Source organism: Triticum aestivum, chromosome 2B (genome assembly GCF_018294505.1).
Source record: "Triticum aestivum cultivar Chinese Spring chromosome 2B, IWGSC CS RefSeq v2.1, whole genome shotgun sequence".
Taxonomy (NCBI): Eukaryota; Viridiplantae; Streptophyta; class Magnoliopsida; order Poales; family Poaceae; genus Triticum; species Triticum aestivum.
Window position 1 is genome coordinate 668183680 of NC_057798.1, and position 12719 is coordinate 668196398.

Genomic DNA, 12719 nt, shown 5'->3' on the forward strand with positions numbered 1-12719 from the left:
TAATGCCAGGCCCTGTGTTTGATTGCACAGTTGAGCTTGGAATGTTGTGGCATGCGGCATCACGAGATGTTCACCGTGCCTCCTGAGAATAATGCTTCGTATTGTTTTGCATGACGATCTAATGCCAGTGATTTGCTTGTTAAGAAGATCATCCTCTTTTGTTGTTTCCATGCTTAAGAAGTTCATCGTCTTATGTTTCATTCATAGCCTATACGACAAGTCGGGTAGGTTAGGCGTGAAACCATATGATCTTCCGACCAACTCATCATCTTCAGCCGTGATTGGATCGTCGTTTTCCAACCAAAACCGCTTGTAAAACTGACGCTTATAAATAAAAGCAAATGGTCTCGGGCGAAGCGCTTGGTTGGTCGATTTCGACTAGTAAAATATACACTAGCCTCTCAAATTACACGTGTAACCTGCCGGTTTTACTTACAGACCTTGGGCCCTCGGTTTCATTATGCCTGTATTTTACGCGTTGTTTCTGATGACAAGTAAATTACACTTGTATGTTAATACAGGTGTGAAATAAACCAGAGCTCCCAAGCGTGGCCTTACCGTTTCATGCCGTCTCAGTCTCTCGAAGGTGCTCGTAGGTGTCCGATGATCCTGGCTTCCTGAATGAGCAGCGGGCGCTGTATCAGACCATCCGTAGGGCCCGCGAGGCCCTCTCTATCGTCCTTAGAGTTGTTGCGCTCGCCGTGGCGCTGAGCATTGTTACCATGGTCAACGAACATGAGGATTCAGAAGATGACTTTATTTTGACTGGATGATAGTAGGGACCCACTAGGGCCATAGCCGTACATACGCAAGTGCCTCCTTATTATGTACAACTATATTTTTTTTGCTTCCTCCTGGTTTCCTGACATCACGGTCCCACACCATTATCAACCTATGTAGTCAATATAAACGATAGAATTGCACAAGGTGCGGCCGACAGCTGGTACCAAGCAGCTCGAGCAGGATTTGTGTTTTTGAGGCGTGAGCACTGCAGAGCTTTTCTTAGTGATGTTTTCATCGTTGTTCAGAGGAGAGCAGGGTATTAACTGGGCGGGCCGTGGCCCGTCTAGCCCAGGCCAGATATCCAGCCCAGATATTATTTTTTTCAAGATGAAAATGGCTATCCCAGCTATACGTTTTTCTGAGGAATACCCAGGCAAGGTCAACTTGTTATTCTCCGCCCCGCTGGGCTGCAAATCTTTCCTAGGAGGGATGCATTAGGCTTAACAGGAAAATGGGCTTTAAGAAATAATAAATGGGTTGTAATTATAAAAACTAGGCACTAACTATAAAAAATGCACCAAACACGAAATTAGTTTATAAAATATTATTTATGGATTTTGAAAATCTTAATTTTTAATTGTTGCGTGTGCAATGTTTTGTTGGATTTTTACGTAATACAAATTTATATTTAATGTGACTAGAAATTTCAGGATAAAAATATTTCGGATCCCATCAAGATGTGGGAAATTTTATTGAATTCTGTCTTGAACGGTTGGTTGAAATTATTAATCGTTGTCCTAGCTAGAAAATGGGTTGTACTTTTAACAAACTGTAAATGGGCTGTAGTAAGTTCCATTAGAATTCAAAAATGGGATGTAAATTCTTACAAATCGCAAATGGGCTATAAGTTCTCTGCCACACACTTGTGGGCCTACTAAGTTAACGCGTCCACTAAAAAAAGAAGTTAACGCGTATGCAAGGCTTTGTCAACTTATTATAGTCAACACACGGTTCTAGCAGCAGTGGTCGTACGATGTCTATCCAACGGATGTCGTGCTTCTTCTTCAATCTCGGATATTCTAGCTTCGGCCGCCCAAAAAATGATTCCTCCCCCTGACATCCGGGGCGCACCGTTTTGGAGGCTGAATTGTGGGCCTACTAAGTTGACGTGTACCAAAGGCTTTGTCAACTTAGTCAATATAAACGATTCTAGCTGCAGTGACCATACGATGTCCATCCAACAATCATTGTGCTTCTTCAACCTCTGGTCTTCTTGCTCCAGCTGCCCAAAGCAGCGCCAGTCGTGCCGCCTGCTCCTGCCTTCCATGGCCGACTGTGCTGCCGTGGAGGCCTCACCACCCCCTACTACTCCCACCGCTGGCCAGGCCATCCCTCCAGTCACCCACACCCCCTGTTATTCTGCGGCCACGGCAGCCTCACACCTCAGCCGAACTAGTGAACCCTCGTACTCCTCTCCGCGTGGGCATCCAATGCTACGTCTTCCCCGGCTCCGTGTCGTCCCCTTCCTAGGCCTCGCTGTCGTCCACCGCCGTGGTCCTCTCGGCGCGGCGTGGTCAATGTGGTCAATGACCGACTTCCATCGGAAGAGTACTGTACGTGGAGAGGCTGACAGATGGGTCCATGGCAGTCGCAAGGAAGTGCCTACTTATTACGTGCAAAATAATTATTCCTCCACCTGACAGCAGGGACCCACCAAACAGGCCACCGTGTTTCACGAAAAATATGTTTCCCCCTGACTGTTGGGACCCACCCGACGGGCCACCGTATTTCATGAAAAAAACGTTCCTCCCGCTGTCAGCTCGGACCCACCGGAAGTGCCTCCTTATTACGCACAAAAAATGAATACTGCCCCGGCTAGCTGGGACCCACCTTGGTGGGAGGCTGACTTGTGGGCCTACTAAGTTGACTGGGACAGAGGCCTTTGTCAACTTGGTCAATATGAACGGTTCTAGCTCCAATGACCGTACGATGTCCATCCAATGGCCGTAGTGCTTCTTCAACCTCTGGTCTTCTTGCTCCAGCCGCCCAAAGCAGCACCGGTCATGACGCATGCTCCTGCCTCCCGTGGACGGCTGTGATGCCGCGGAGGCCTCACCGCCCCCTACTACTCCCACCGCTGGCTAGGTCATCCCTCTACTCACCCACACCCCCTGTTATTGTTCGGCGATGGCAGCCTCACACCGCAGCCGAACCAGTGAACCCTCATACTCCTCTACGCGTGGGCATCCACTTCCGCATCTTCCCCGGCTCCGCGTCGTCCCCTTCCTAGGCCTCGCCGTCGTCCACCGCCCTGGTGATCTTGGCGCGGCATGGTCAACATGGTCAAGGAACGACTTCCATCGGACGTGGACTGTACATGGAGTGGCTGACAGCTGGGTCCACGGCCGCATCAAGGAAGTGCCTCCTTATTACACGGAAAATAATGATTCCTCCACCTGACAGTAGGGACCCACCGGACGGGCCACTGTATTTCACGAAAAAACCTTTCCCCCTGACTGCTGGGACCCACAAACTACATCTTCGCACGCAAGGAAGTGCGTCCGGGCAAAAGAAAAATGATTCATCCCCCTAACTATTGGGACCCACCATCTACATCTTCGCACGCAAGGAAGTGCCTGACAGTCGGGACCCACCTGGTCGAAGCGTACATAGCGTTGTCATTCTGGTCGCGAACGTGTACGTACATAATGGTCGATGTAGAGGCGCACATGTGTCGTAGTAGAGGCGCGCACGTGTCGTAGTAGAGGTGCGCACGTAGCATGTACATGTACATACATCAGACAGGGTGCAAGAAAGTAAATACGGCCATGTACGTACATACGGGCGGGGTCTCGAACGCCTACTCGCGCATACATACGGTCAAGGCTTGCGTACATGGCTGGGTCGGAACAGAGAAACAACATCATCGTCGTGTTCATGGGGAGCCAACCGGGTGGGTCGGAACGGAATGCGTTGTCGTGTTCATCGGGAGGGCTTGGACGGAACAGGCGATGGAAAGAGCCCTGGCGTACCGCAGAACGGAGGAAATGACCTTGTGTTCGATCGGCCACGTTCGAAACGGGATCCTGTTCATCGGGAGGGGTCTGGTGTACCGCAAAATGGAGGAAACGGAATTGTGTTGGACCTCCTACGAACGAAACGGGGCCCTATTTATCAGGAGGGGTGTGTTGTACCGCAAAACGGAGGAAACGGACTTGTGTTGGAGCGCTATGGGCGAAACGGGGGTCTTGTTCATCGGGAGGGGTGTGACATACGCAAAACGGGACTCCAAGGGATACTGTTCATCTCCACCGTCGACCTCCTCCAGCCTCCACGGGCTACTGTTCATCCACCGTCGACCTCCTCTAGCCTCCACCTGCGACTGTTCATCCACGGGCTCCTGTTCATCCAGCCTCCACCGTGCGCTACTCCACCGGCTACTGTTCAACCAGCCCTCTCCACGGGCTCCTGTTCAACCACCCCTCCACGGGCTACTGTTCATCCACCCCTCCACCATATACTGTTCATCCAACCCTCCATGGGGTCGTCCTATTCATCCATCCCTCCACGGGGTCCTGTTCATCCAGCCCCAACAGGCTCGATCGATCGGGGTCCTGTTCATCCAGAGGCAACACCACGGGGTCCTGTTCATGAGCAAGCAAGTTGGATGCACACCCACTTAGTTTCTTTTGTTGAGCTTTCATACATTTATAGCTCTAGTGCATCCGTTGCATGGCAATCCCTACTCACTCACATGGATATCTATTAAATGGGCATCTCCATAGCCCGTTGATACGCCTAGTTCATGTGAGACTATCTTCTCCCTTTTTTCTTCTCCGCAACCACCATTCTATTCCACATATAGTGTTATGTCCATGGCTCACGCTCATGTATTGCGTGAAAGTTGAAAAAGTTTGAGAACATAAAAGTAAGAAACAATTGCTTGGCTTGTCATCGGGGTTGTGCATGATTAAATACTTTGTGTGATGAAGATAGAGCATAACCAGACTATACGATTTTGTAGGGATAGCTTTCTTTAGCCATGTTATTTTGAGAAGACATGATTGCTTTGTTAGTATGCTTGAAGTATTACTATTTCTTATGTCAATAAGAACTTTTATTTTGAATCATTTTGATCTGAACACTCATGCCACAATAAAGAAAATTACATTAAGAATTATGCTAGGTAGCATTCCACATCAAAAATTCTGTTTTTATCATTTGCCTACTCGAGGACGAGCAGGAATTAAGCTTGGGGATGCTTGATACGTCTCCAACGTATCTATAATTTTTGATTGTTCCATGCTATTATATTACTCGTTTTGGATGTTATTGGGCTTTACTTTACACTTTTATATCATTTTTGGGACTAACCTACTAACCGGAGGCCCAACCCGAATTGCTGTTTTTTTTGCCTATTTCAGTGTTTCGAAGAAAAGGAACATCAAACGGAGTCCGAACGGAATGAAACCTTCTGGAGCGATCTTTTTGGAACAAACGCAATCCAGGATACTTGGAGTGCACGTCAAGAAGCAGCCGTGGCGGCCACAAGGAAGGAGGGCGCGCCCTAGGGGGGTGGGCGCGTCCCCCACCCTCGTGGGCCCCTCGTGGCTCCACCGCCTACTTCTTCCTCCTATATATATCTATGTACCCTGAAAACATCCAGGAGCACCATGAAAAACTATTTCCACCGCCGCAACCTTTTGTATCCTCGAGATCCCATCTTGGAGCCTTCGTCGGTGCTCCACCGGAGGGGGAATCGGCCACTGAGGGCCTCTACATTATCTCCAAGGACTCTCCGATGAGTTGTGAGTAGTTTACCACAGACCTTCGGGTCCATAGTTATTAGCTAGATGGCTTCTTCTCTCTCTTTGAATCTCAATACAAAGTTCTCCTCGATCTTCTTGGAGATCTATTCGATGTAACTCTTTTTGCGGTGTGTTTGTCGTGATCCGATGAATTGTGGGTTTATGATCAAGTTTATCTATGAGAAATATTTGAATCTCCTTTGAATTCTTTTATGTATGATTGATTATCTTTGCAAGTCTCTTCGAATTATCAGTTTGGTTTGGCCTACTATATTGATCTTTCTTGCAATGGGAGAAGTGCTTAGCTTTGGGTTCAATCTTGTGGTGTCATTTCCCAGTGACAACAGGGGCAGCAAGGCACGTATTGTATTGTTGCCATCGAGGATAAAAATATGGGGTTTATATCATATTGTTTGAGTTTATCCCTCTACATCATGTCATCTTGCTTAATGCGTTACTCTGTTCTTATGAACTTAATACTCTAGATGCAGGCAGGAGTCGGTCGATGTGTGGAGTGATAGTAGTAGATGCAGGCAGGAGTCGGTCTACTTGTTGCGGACATGATGCCTATATACATGATCATGCCTAGATACTCTCATAACTATGCACTTTTCTATCAATTGCTCGACAATAATTTGTTCACCCATCATAATATTTATGCTATCTTGAGAGAAGTCACTGATGACACACAAGTATACGGGATAGTTGTAGACTCTTTCGATAAGTAAGAGTGTCGAACCCAACGAGGAGCTAAAGGTATAACAAATATCCTCTCAAGCCCTATCTTCCACTGATACGACTCTAGGCACGCTTAGTGTTCGCTTTACCTAGAACAAGTATGAAACTAAAAGTACTTTGTAGGTGTGATAGGATAGGTTTGCAAGATAATAAAGAGCATGTAAATAAAAAGTAGGGGCTGTTTAGATAAATAAGCAATAAAGTAAATATAGCGAGTGTGGAAAAGTGGTTGTAGGAGTTGTGAAGTTGTCCCTAAGCAATTGACTACGTTACTAGACCGATAATCACTATTGCAATTCTATTTGAGGGAGGCATAAGCTAACATACTTTCTCCTCGTGGATCATATGCACTTATGATTGGAACTCTAGCAAGCATCTGCAACTACTAAAGATCATTAAGGTAAAACCCAACCATAGCATTAAAGCAGCAAGTCCCCTTTATCCCATACGCAAACAACCTACTTACTCGGGTCTGTGCTTCTGTCACTCACGCCACCCACCATAAGCAAATAATGAACATATTGCAAACCCTACAGCGGGAATCCCTCATGCTTGCACGACACGGAGGGCACAATAGGACAGCACCAATAACAAAACATGCAATTCAAACCAATCATAGCAATTCATCAATCACCGGTAGGACAACAAAAATCTACTCAGACATCATAGGATGGCAACACATCATTGGATAATAATATGAAGCATAAAGCACCATGTTCAAGTAGAGGGTACAGCGGGTTGCGGGAGAGTGGACCTCTGGATATAGATGGGGGAAGGTGATGGAGATGTTGGTGAAGATGGCGGAGGTGTTGGTGAAGATCGCGGTGATGATGATGGCCCCCGGCGGCGTCATTCCGGCGGCACCGAAAGCAAGGGGGAGAGAGCCCCCTTCTTCTTCTTCTTCTTCCTTGACCTTCTCCCTAGATGGGAGAAGGGTTTCCCCTCTGGTCCTTGGCTCCCATGGCATGGGAGGGGCGAGAGCCCCTCCGAGATTGGATCTATCTCTCTGTTTCTGTGTTCCCAGATCCTTCCCCTTCACCGTTTGTTTTATATCCGGAGATCCGTAACTCCGATTGGGGTGAATCTTTCACCCAGATTTTTCTCATAAAATTAGCTTTCTTGCGGCAAAAGAAGAGCATCAACTGCCTTACGGGTGGCCCACGAGGGTGCCAGGCGTGCCCAGGGGGGAGGGCGCACCCCCTTGTCTCGTGGCCACCTCGGACACCGTTTTGCGTTGATTCTGCCTCCGGAAAATCCCAAATATTCCAAAATAATTCTCTGTCCGTTTTTATCCCGTTTGGATTCCGTTTGATATTGGTTTTCTGCGAAACATGAAACATGCAACAAACAGGAACTGGCACTGGGCACTGGATCAATATGTTAGTCCCAAAAAATAGTATAAAAAGTTGCCAAAAGTATATGAAAGTTGAAGAATATTGGCATGGAACAATCAAAAATTATAGATACAACGGAGACGTATCAGCTTCCCCAAGCTTAATTCCTGTTCGTCCTCGAGTAGGTAAATGATAAAAAGGATAATTTTTGATGTGGAATGCTACCTAGCATAATCTTGATCATATGTCTAATCATGGCATGAATATTAAGACACGAGTTATTCAAAGCAATATTCTATCATTTGACATAATAAACAATAATACTTCGGGCGCACTAATAAAGCAATCATGTCTTTTTAAAACAACATGGCCAAAGCAAGCTTATCCCTACAAAATCATATAGTTTGGCCATGCTTCATTTTCGTCACACAAAATGCTCCCATCATGCACAACCCCGATGACAAGCCGAGCAATTGGTTCATACTTTTTAACAAGCTCCAGTTTTTTCAACCCTCACGCAATTATTGAGCGCAAGCCATGGATATAGCACTATAGGTGGAATAGAATATGATGGTGGAGGTTTATATGGAGAAGACAAAAAAGGGAGAAAGTCCCACATTGACGAATCAACGGGCTATGGAGATGCCCATCAATTTATGTCAATGCGACGAGTAGGGATTGCCATGCAACGGATGCACTAAGAGCTATAAGTGTATGAAAGCTCAAACTAAAAATTAAGTGGGTGTGCATCCAACTTGCTTGCTCATGAAGACCTAGGGCATTTGAGGAAGCCCATCGTTGAAATATACAAGCCAAGTTCTATAATGAAAATTCCCACTAGTATATGAAAGTGACAACATAGGAGACTCTCTATATGAAGAACATGGTGCTACTCTGAAGCACAAGTGTGGTAAAAGGATAGTAACATTGCCCCTTTTTTTTTCTGGTGGGCTTCTTTGGCCCCCTTTTTTTATTTAGGCTTCTTTGGCCTTTCCTTTTTTCCTTTTTTTCATGGGGCAATGCTCTATAATGATGATCATCACACTTCTATTTACTTACAACCCAATATTACAACACGATACTAGAACAAAGATATGACTCTATATGAGTGCCTCCGGCGGTGTACCGGGATGTGCAATGATCTAGCGTAGCAATGAAATCAAAAAATGGACAATCCATGAAAACATCATGCTAGCTATCTTACGATCATGCAAAGCAATATGACAATAAATGCTAAAGTCATGTATATGATGATGATGGAAGTTGCATGGCAATATTATCTCGGAATGGCTATGGAAATGCCATGATAGGTAGGTATGGTGGCTGTTTTGAGGAAGATATAATGAGGTTATGTGTGATAGAGCATATCATATCACGGGGTTTGGATGCACCGGCAAAGTTTGCACCGACTCTCGAGGTGAGAAAGGGCAATGCAAGGTACCGAAGAGGCTAGCAATGATGGAAAGGTAAAAGTGCGTATAATCCATGGACTCACATTAGTCATAAAGAACTCATATACTTATTGCAAAATTTTATTAGCCCTCGAAGAAAAGTACTACTACGCATGCCCCTAGGGGGATAGATTGGTAGGAAAAGAACATCGCTCGTCCCCGACCGCCACTCATAAGGAAGACAATCAAAGAAACACCCCATGCTTCAAATTTGTCACACAATGGTTACCATACGTGCATGCTACAGGACTTGCAAACCTCAACACAAGTGTCTCTACAATCCACAACCACCCACTAGCATGACTCTAATATCACCATCTTTATATCGCAAAACTATTGCAAGGAATCAAACATATCATATTCAGCGATCTACAAGTTTATGTAGGATTTTATGACTAACCATGTGAATGACCAATTCGTGTCATCTCTCTAAATAGATATAAGTGAAGCAAGAGAGTTTAATTATTTCTACAAAAGATATGCCCATGCTCTAACAAATATAAGTGAGGCAAAAGAGCATTCTACAAATGGCGGTTTTCTATGTGAAGAGAAACAGGCAATCCAAACTTCAAATGATATAAGTGAAGCACATGAAGCATTCTATAAAGCCATACTCAAAAGATATAAGTGAAGTGCAAATAGAATTATATAAATCAACCAAGTACTATCTCATACCAGCATGGTGCATAAAAGAAAAATGCAAAACTAAATGCAAAAGGCGCTCCAAGACTTGCACATATCGCATGAACAAAACGAATCCAAAAACATACCGATACTTGTTGAAGAAAGAGGGGATGCATTCCGGGGAATCCCCAAGCTTAGACGCTTGAGTCTCCTTGAATATTTACTTGGGGTGCCTCGGGCATCCCCAAGCTTGAGCTCTTGCCTCTCTTCCTTTTCCTCATATCGAGACATCCTCGATTAGACACTTCATCCACACAAAACTTCAACAGAAAACTCTGTAAGATCCGTTAGTATAATAAAGCAAATGACTACTCTAAGTACTGTTGCAAACCAATTAATATTTTGTTTTTGCATTGTGTCTACTGTAACATAACTTTTTCATGGCTTAATCCATTGATAGAAATTGATAGATTCATCAAAACAAGCAAACTATGCATCAAAAATAGAATCTATCAAAAACAGAACAGTCTGTAGCAATCTGAAGATTCACCATACTTCTGGTACACCAAAAATTCTACAAAAATTAGGAAAAATAAACAATTTGTACATCAAGACAGTGCAAAAAGAATCAGAACCAATTGACGTTCCAGCAAAAAAATGTAAAATCGTGCACTACAGCCAAAGTTTCTCTCCTGCACCGTACAAACCAACAAGCATTGTAAACATCCTAAAGGCAAACCTTAGCACATTATTTTTATAATACAATGGAATTGTACAAGGATATAAATATTTTTGATGAAAAAGTTTCTGTAATTAAGATTCACAAAGTTTCCGTGAGCATGAACAAAGTTCAAGGAGCTCTCCCACTTCAACAATGCTTGTCTCTCTCACTTCCACTTTCCTTTTTGAAAAGTTTTTAGGTTCCCCTCTTTATTTATTTTTTGTTTTTAAACTATATAAAAGCACTCAACAGAAATAAATGACTCTCTAAAACTTCCGGGTTGTCTCCCTGGCAGCGCTTTCTTTAAAGCCATTAAGCTAGGCATTTAGTGCTCAAGTAATGGATCCACCCGGATCCCAAGGTATATCAAAGCCAATTTTAATTAACAATAATTTATGATTTAGTAGTGAGCATAAAGCAACATATATCAAGCAATGACGAAGTCTAACTCTCTTCCTATGCATCGGCATGTCATAAAAGAACAATTCATTCACACATAGTAAAGGCCAATGCATAGTATAAGAAGATTCTTGCAATTCTATCGTATTGGAAACATAGAGAGGTGGAGATATAGTTCCTCTCTAATAATAATTGCAAGTAGGAGAAGCAAGCACATGCATATTATATCTATCAAAATCATCATGTGCAACAGTAAAAGGCAACCCATCAATATAATCCTTAATAAGCACAAACTTCTCCGATATAGTGTAGTCGGGAGAATTCAAAAAGATAATAGGACTATCATACATGGGTGCAATAGCAACAAATTTCATGTTTAACATAAGGAACTATAGCAAGTTCATCTCCACAAGCATCATTCATATTGGCATCTTGGCCACAAGCATAGCAAGCATCATCAAAAAGGGATATTTTAAGAGAATCAATGGGATCATAGCAATCATCATAGCAATCATCCTTCGGTAAGCACAAAGGGGAATTAAACAATGTATGAGTTGAAGAGTTACTCTCGTTAGAAGGTGGGCACGGGTGATCAACTGCTCTTCCTCCTTTTGTTCTTCGCTCTCCTCATCATCTTTTTTATCCAATGAGCTCACAGTTTCATCAATTTATTCTTTCATAGCTTCCTGCAAAATATTAGTCTCTTCTTGGACAGCGGAGAATTTCTCGATAAATGAATCAATATTGTAATTGTATTCATAATTTTATAGCAATATCTAAGTATAGCAAAATTTTCAGGTCTATAAACTGCATCATCAAAATCATCAAACTCTTTAAACATAGATTCAATCTCATAAGCACCCATAAAAGCAACAAATTCTTCTATTTGTTCCACATCATAGTAATCATATCTACCATTAGCAGAAGGAGCTAAGGTTTCATTATCATTGAATTTGCATGAAAAGGTAAGGTGTGGAGCCTTCATCCTTGAGCACCAAGTATAATCATGTATCATGCATAGTTGACGAGCATACCAACGCAACATAGAAATTTGATCCCATAATAGTTTCCATTTTTGTGTCAAGCGATAATCCCTAAAGTATTCACGTTGATCCAACGTGTCTCCCATAACAAAGTTGAATGGGTTTTTCTCAGGATTATTAAAGTAGTACATAATTTCTTTCACATAACGAGCATCGAGGGTTTTAGGAGGTTCCCCATCTCCATGAGTAGCATCTACACCTAATTCTTTTGGTATTTCGTGTTCCATATCAATAACTAAAGATAGAGAATAACTTAGAACAGCAAATAAAAATTACTTAGTGATAAAGCAAACAAGCACACACGAAATATTCACCCCACGCTATGACTCCCCGACAACGACGCCAGAAAAAGGTCTTGATGTCCCGCAAGTATACGAGATAGTTGTAGCCTCTTTCGCTAAGTAAGAGTGTCGAACCCAACGAGGAGCTAAAGGTAGAACAAATATCCTCTCAAGCCCTATCTGCCACTGATACGACTCTATGCATGCTTAGTGTTTGCTTTACCTAGAACAAGTATGAAACTAGAAGTACTTTGTAGGTGTGATAGGATAGGTTTGCAAGATAATAAAGAGCACATAAATAAAAAGTAGGGGTTGTTTAGATAAAGAAGCAATAAAGTAAATATAGCGAGTGTGGAAAAGTGGTGGTAGGAGTTGTGAAATTGTCCGTAAGCAATTGACTATGTTACTACACCGATAATCACTATTGAAATTCTATTTGAAGGAGAGGCATAAGCTAACATACATTCTCTTCTTGGATCATATGCACTTATGATTGGAACTGTAGCAAGCATCCGCAACGACTAAAGAGCATTAAGGTAAAACCCAACCATAGCATTAAAGCATCAAGTCCCCTTTATCCCATACGCAAACAACCTA